This window comes from Ostrea edulis, chromosome 8 (genome assembly GCF_947568905.1).
Source record: "Ostrea edulis chromosome 8, xbOstEdul1.1, whole genome shotgun sequence".
Classification (NCBI taxonomy): domain Eukaryota; kingdom Metazoa; phylum Mollusca; class Bivalvia; order Ostreida; family Ostreidae; genus Ostrea; species Ostrea edulis.
In genome coordinates, this window is record NC_079171.1 from 64,283,541 (window position 1) to 64,291,726 (window position 8,186).

Consider the following 8,186-nt stretch of genomic DNA (forward strand, 5'->3'; position numbering starts at 1 on the left):
TTTTCATCATACTCTTCATATTGCATCAGGGGTATGTTGGTAATATCATACAAAGCAAAACAAAACACTCCATATTTTAATATCTGGAGTGATAAAATTATTACGTGTATGTCCGAGATTGAAATATTTTGAAAATGGAAACATGGTTTCCACTGAGTTTAATTAATGTAATTAGTTGAATGAACCCTGTCGTGAATGTAAACAAACGACAAAATTTGTCACCATCATAAATATGACAAGCAGCATATCGACGTAGGAGTCTATTCAAAAGAAGAATGAAATGATGACGTCAATAAGCTTTTAACTCGCCCTGGTCAGCTCAGTATATTTCGTTTTGCTACAACTCCATCATTATTGCTGCCACAGGCTTTCCGATATGGCTCTGGTTGAACCCTGTTGACGTCACAGTCACAAAAGTGCGGTAAATTATGAGGCTGATATTTATAACCTTTTGACGACATTCACAGTAAAAAAAAAAAATACGCGATCATACTATGAAAGATGAAGATACCGAACAGTCATCAGTTTCATAACTTTTATAAGCAATACAAAATTGAAATGCTTTTTACAAAAAAATGAATTTTTCAGAAAATATTTGCATGAAAGGTGAAGATAACGAACAGTGATCAATCTCAAAATTCCTACAAGCAATACAAAATAGAGAGTTGGACAACACGGATCCCTGGATATACCAGACGTGGGGTCAGGTGCCTAGGAGGAGTAAGCATCCCCTGTCGACCGGTCACACCCGCTGTGAACCCTATATCTTGATCAAGTTAACAGAGTTATCCGTAGTCAAAATCGGTGTGCCAAGAAAGGCCCTAGCAATCGGTATGAAATACGTCAGACAGCATTTGACCCAATCATGGTTGTATTGGCAAACTAGATAGTTATAACGATATAATTTGCGAAATGCTTACCTTAAACCAGACTGCTGGAACCCCTGTACCATCAACTTGTTTGCCAGTAGCCTGCTTCGATTTAAAAACATACCATACGCAGAACAAGCTCTTGCGCATTGAATCAATTGAAAGATATAAACACCATATGCAGTTGATAATGGAATGTTGCTACATAAATATGGGAAGTTGACGACGGAGAAGATGAAATAATTATGTTTGTCATACAGTTCAGTTGTTAGTTTGCCGTTAATATCTACTTTCAATAAAATATCCAAGTATGGGTCAGAAGTGGACGACTCTGTGGTGTCTTTCATCTCATTAACTCACTATCTCATCTGTGGACGTAGTCGTCGAAATAACTTTGATTGATTTCAATAGATTATCAAGACTTAAATTATCGCTTTCTTTTTAACTTGTTCAAATAAATATTCAGAAACAGTTACTATATAAATCAATGAGAGAGAGAGAGAGAGAGAGAGAGAGAGAGAGAGAGAGAGAGAGAGAGAGAGAGAGAGAGATTCAAACGATTTCATCAAGATAAATGCGATTTCTCTTTAGAATCAGATAAGAATACGTCCATTTGTATTCATTTAAAACATATTTGATGCAGGCCTATTCCTTGTCGCTGAACACGATGTAGGGTTTAAAAGTTTACGTTTTCATGTTTTGACGTTTAGATTTATATGTGAGGCGACATTGATAATAAATAGCATCTAGAAATTTCTACAAAGCTATAAAAAGAAGTTTCAATATATAACTGGTGTATATTTATGACGATGGGTATAGACATGTTAGGGGGATTTGATTTATTTAGTCAACATCCCAGGTCGAAACAAACCATCATCTAAACTTTAGGAGTTTTACAACTCACCCATCCCAATAAACGAACAAAAAAGCAGTCAGCATTATCTATTCTAGGACACATTAGTGTTTGTTCCCAGGTTGCATTTGTAATGTTTAAACTGAAGTAAAATTTGACATTACCGACCTTAGCATCATTTATGACAATTATTTTCAATTCCTTGCAATGTTTCCATCTTCATAAAAAAAAACAGAAATCATTAAGGAGCTCTCTTCTTATTTTTGACAAAATTGCATTTTGACACACTGACATTTGACCCACTCTTATCCCATATTTACAAAAATATTGTGGAAAGATTCATTCCGATATTTAGATTATGATGTTTTAAAATTACATTCCACCAATTTTGATAATTTCTGTGATAGGGTCATTCGTTACCCTTTGTGGGCCTACTTCTTTGGATGTATTATCAACTTTTGTTCAAAATTACAAAACTGTTCATTTAGAAACTTCATGGATACATTTCGATATCTTTCAGCAGAAAATGTTTCAATTTTGATGCACCAGATGCGTATTTCGACAAATAATGTCTCTTCAGTAATGCTCAACCGAAATGTTTGAAATCCGAAATAACAATGAAGTTTTAGAGTTATTATAGCCAAAAACAGCGTGCCAAAAAAAGTGGAGTCAAATTCGTCTAAGGATAAGAGCTATGCATGAGGGAGATAATCCTTAATTTTGAAATGAATTTCAAAATTTTATAACAGCAATTAAATATACATTCGTACTTTCAAGCTAGTAACGAAGTACATAGCTACTGGGCTGTAGAGACCCTCGGGGACTAACAGTCCACCAGCAGAGCCCTCGACCCAGGGGTCATAATGTAAAACTTATACGGTACCAATTTTGATGCACCAGATGCGCATTTCGACAAATAATGTCTCTTCAGTGATGCTCAACCGAAATGTTTGAAATCCGAAATAACAATGAAGTTTTAGAGCTATTATAGGGAAAAACAATGTGCCAAAAAAAGTGGAGTCAAATTCGTCCAAGGATAAGAGCTATGCATGAGGGAATCGAATACGATAAATTGGGCTAACATATATGCATGGATTTACATTTAGGCATTGTAGTGATTGTTTGTTAGACGTAGATCTTAAAAAAAAACTCCAAGAGTTTGTACACAGGAACATTAAACACTGTACTCATCAACATGTGTGTATTACCGGTACACTTTTTGGGTAAATGCTCATATTCATATTGCAAAGTAAACACACCCGTTTGTCTGAATGAGACATAATACACATTACTATTGTTTGAATTTTATGAAACAGTTCTTTATATGAAAACGCAAATAACCTTAGCAAAAAAGCACAAGATTCGCAGCTTGTGTAGGGGTTCTAATATGAAAAAAAACGTAACAGAAGTGACTTGCAATAAATATATAATATTTACAACATGTAAATGGAGAAGCTCAATGAGAATCCCAAGCTAGGCACTTAAACGTTCCAAAAGTAATTTTCAAACGATAATGTTGAAACCACTGTTAGAAATAAAGAAGAGGCATCTCGCCAAAAAACGAAATACATTTTTATAGGAAAAGATCGTTCAACGAAAACAAAATGTGGGGACAGGGAACAACGACAGTAAAACCACACACCCTCCCCTTCTTCATCCTATGTACGTTCGGAAATACATGTAGCATATACCTGTCATTGTCAATTGTTTGTTTGAAGTACAAATTGAAAACACGATTACTTTTCATTGTGTGTAGCGTGCTGTGGACCGCAAACCATTTTACATTCATGCTTGACACAATGGCAATATTTATCTAACACTTGTTCTAACCATATGTATTTCAGTAAACAGCCCTTGTAAACTTTCAGGCAGTGTTTTGAAGACTTGAAACCTGGCCATTGTCTTCCGTAAACGCAGACCTATAATTTCGTACCTTTTGTTTTTTCCCTCCCCCAAGATCATTATGTTCATTCTCATTTTTGAAACTAAATAACGAAATCCAATTTGATTGTGTTGACGATGATTCTGAAGAATAACTTGGTCGTTTAGAAATAGTAAGCTAAGCCTAGGTTACACCGTTGCATCCTCTAAATTCCTGCATGACCTACTTACATATATGATCGGGGGAGTTGTAATCAGTTACGTAATATCGTCCCTCTGAGACACCGATCTCTGTCCTTCGCTGTCAAAACATAATCGTTCACGATCGACGCGGATCAATTAATTGTTTACTGTGTTGCACTCATTTTTGCTGTGTCGGACAAAATTCTTACTGAGTCGGAACAGCAGTCAAAACAAATGGAAAATCCTCATGACTCGTGTATAGCTTAATGACGTCGCTTCTAATTATATATTGCAACATGCACAAGTATTGATTTTCTTGACCTCTAAGCACTATGCGAAGGTAACAATGCAAAGGCACCCTAGCCAAAACGGTTTCATGTACAGATTCTTATTCATTTTTAGATTTTGAATTACTTGATAATCATTCTAATTATTACAGACGCAGACTCAAACGGGAATTTTAACTGAAGAATGACCTGCTTCTGTGTCCCACTTTTCCCCAGAATGAGGACAAAAAATGTCACCTTTTTATAAATATTTTTTCCACTGTCCAACGAACTGTATTTCCGAAAAAATGCCCCTGCGGATATGAATGTTATCCCCATACTAGATCGGTTGCAGAATTACGACTACTTTAAACACGACTTGTTTACTATAGCGATGCATAAATTTGCCTGTAGGTGGGATAAACCGGAAACGTGATGACGAAAGCAAAATCCAACTGGCGACAATAAAGCACAGCTACGCTTAGCGCTTTAAAATGAAATTAATGCCAAATAGAGTCTTACATACAAAAGTATGCTTTTTGTAATATAGTCAGGTTATAAGCAGTGCATATCAGAACTAAACAAGGAGAGAGGGGTAACCACAAAGGAGGATGTAATTTGTAAACGATTTGTTAATATCAGGAAGTTTTCTATATTCAGCAAACATTTGCATATTAAACATAGCTGATTCAGTATTTACAAGTATATTCTTTATATTGATATTTAGAGCTATCAATAAGGCAAAAGTTAACGGGGAAGCTACATCACTAGAACTACAGCACAAAGTCGTCAACGATGTGTATGTTCAGTTTACAGAACATTCTCATTTATTGTTGAAAGAAGTCCACAGGAACAATTACTAAATCAAGACATTGGGCATATGTTTAGACCCCTCCAAAGTCCCCCCCCTTTCTCGAACAACACTCTGATATAAATTTCCCTTTAATAGGCTTACATTAGATAAACAAAATATGTATATACATACTGTATTTGAAATGTTGCAATGTTAAAGATATTAATCAATGCAACCACACAAAAAGCATATTTGGTTCCAGCGTCCAGGACTCGCCCCTCCTCCTTTCGGCACATTTAAAATGAGTTTGCAATAATCATAATTTTCTCAAGATTTCTTCACCTTTGAAATAATGACGTGCATTTTTTCGTAAGTTTTGTATGTTCAAATTAATTGTAGAGTGCATACATGTAGATTAATAATAATCTTTCAGATATCTAATATAATTACAAATAAATGTACATCTGTATGTGTCCAAACAAGTATTGGTTGTTTCTCCTTTCATTTCAGGTGCAGTGTAAATTGAATAATAACTATGTACTCGGAAACATAAATGAAAGGTGAAGATAACGAACATTGATCAATCTCATAACTCCTATAAGCAATACAAAGTAGATAGTTGGGCAAACACGGACCCCTGGACACACCATGGAGGAGTAAGCATCCCCTGTCGATCGGTCACATCCGCCGTGAGCCCTATATCCTGATAAGGTAAACGGAGTTATCCGTAGTCAAAATTAGTGTGCCAAGAACGGCCTAAAAATCGGTATGAAACACGTCTGACAGCCTTTGACCCAATGATAGGTTGTATTGACGAACTAGATCGTTATAACGACCATAGAATTTGCGAAATGTTGACTTTAAACGAGACTGTTGAAACCCCTGTACCATCAACTTGTTTGTCAGTAGCTTGCCATGCTGATTCCTTCCGACATGAATTTCTTTCCGGAGAGATACTTCGAAATCGCATGTATGACCAAAAGCTGGTTATTGGTTATTGAATATACATGTTAAAGGGAAAGGCAACCCTAACCACATAGTTGCTTTTATGAATAAAGTATTGCTTACTGATATCGTATTTAACAGTCTTTAACAACAAAAATCCTAGCTTAACAATTAAATCAATATTAATCTATCATGTATTTTAAATTACCCACCGCTAAGAGAGTGACCATTGAAGTTTAATTTATGACGTTACACCGTCTATTCCGGTTTATTTCATCAGCAGCACTGTAAAAATGACAAGTCTCGAACAGTTAAGTTTGGAGCCGTATATATTTGAGCCCGTTCTTTCGCAAGAAGAAATTGAGAAAAGAAGACGTTCAGTCGAGTCGCAAACAAGGCAGACGGTAAACGATCTTCATACAAATGTCTTGAACTTCAACTTTTCATTACGCAAATGATGGATCCACAGTTTACGTAATATTTTCTTTTCAAATGACTTGGTTTAGTCGGGAATTTCGAGAAGAACAACAACCTTTTTCACATCTCCCCTTCACATTAGTGTAATTAACTGCTTGCCAGGAAGGCATCAACCTATTTATTCGTAAGATCTACCACATGCACATCTTTGATGATCTCACAGGTACTTGGGTTCAGGACCCCCCCCCCCCTTCCGAATAAGCTACATGAGTTGATTTAATTAATTTTTTGGTTGAAAATATGTCTAATGCATGTCAACAACGTATTGCATACCCATAAAGTCCTAAATACATGTAATTCAAAATAAACCCTTTAAAACATACCCTCACTGGTTATTATAAGTTCTGTTATAATAACCAGTGAGGATAATTTTTTAAAAGGGGCTTATTTTGAATTATGTTAGACTTTATGGGTATGCAAGATGTTGTTGACATGCATTAGAAATATTTTCAAGAAAAAAATAATTAAATCAACTTATGTAGCTTATTCGGAATGGGAGGGGGGTCCTGAACCCAAGCACCTGTTGATGATCTTAGAATCTCATCAAAACCAGAACAGACGGCGTGACGTCAAAATTATTGATTTTTGTGGTCTTGAATACAAAAGAGTTGCACATCATGGCAGCTTCTATAGATCGCGGGAATTTCAATTTTTGACGTTTTCAAATTAGTACTGAAGCTTATCTAGACCATATATCAACAGAATTGTATGACAAATCTTTATCATATGATTAATCCAATCATTTATCATGTAAAAATCTTTTGGGTTGCATTTCCCTTTAAACATATGTTTGATATATGTTAAAAATATATTAATCATATGTTAAACATATGACATTGTGTGATATATGTTATCATGTTAAGTGAACAAAAGCCATTGGAATGCCAAATATCGAAGCAAAAACTGTTGCAGGGATATTCGTTAAAGAAGTAGTGACACGATTCGGAGTACCCACTACTCTTCATTCTGACCAGGGAACTCAGTTTGAAAGTAAGCTTTTCACAGAGATGTGTAAACTCTTGCACATCAAGAAAACACATACAAGCCACTACCATCCCCAATCTGATGGTATGGTAGAGAGGTTCAACAACACTCTTGCTACCATGTTCAGTTCATATGTAAATGACCACCTGGGATGAGCACCTTCCATTTGTCATGATGGCATATAGGTCAGGATGCTCGGAAGAGAAGTAGGAACACCAATTGACCTCATATATGAGATGCCAACTAGCATAAAGAAAAATCAAAAAAATCAATTAAAAGAGTGAATGGGGATTGCTCAGAGAATAGCTAGACAAACTGCTAATGAAGAAATGCTACGACAAAAATCTTTGAGATCATAAGCTTAACTGGCAAAAATTCAAACCTGGTGATGAAGTATATGTGTTCTTCCCAAGATTTAAACCAGGACAATCTCCAAAATTTACAAGTTTTTGGAAAGGACGGTTCAAAGTTTTAAGAAAATTCACAGACGTGAACTATGAAGTTGATTGCGGTCATCGAGGTCGATCTCAGAGCATTCATGTAATTGACAGAATGAGAATAAAGAGAGAGCAAGTGCTACAAAACGAAAACACGGAGACAAGAGCAGAAGTCTCAGTTAAAGATGCATCACTCAGTGATGAAGATATTCTTCGTAAACCTGAAAACGAGTTGGAATATGAATCAGATCATCCCAACAATGTTTCATTACCAAACACTCGTGGCCGAGTTAGGCGTCCTCCTAATGATTCATAAGGCAATGAATAAATAAGTTGTTCAATTAGGTACTCAGTATAATAATATTTTTATTTTTAGGCTCTGCCATGCCCCTTACGAAGACTACTCCTTGAAAACAAACCAAGTGTCCTATGTGTCCCTTTAAGACCATGGATCTGGATGAGCTAAAGAGTCACACAAGTGAATGTGGATTGAGACAA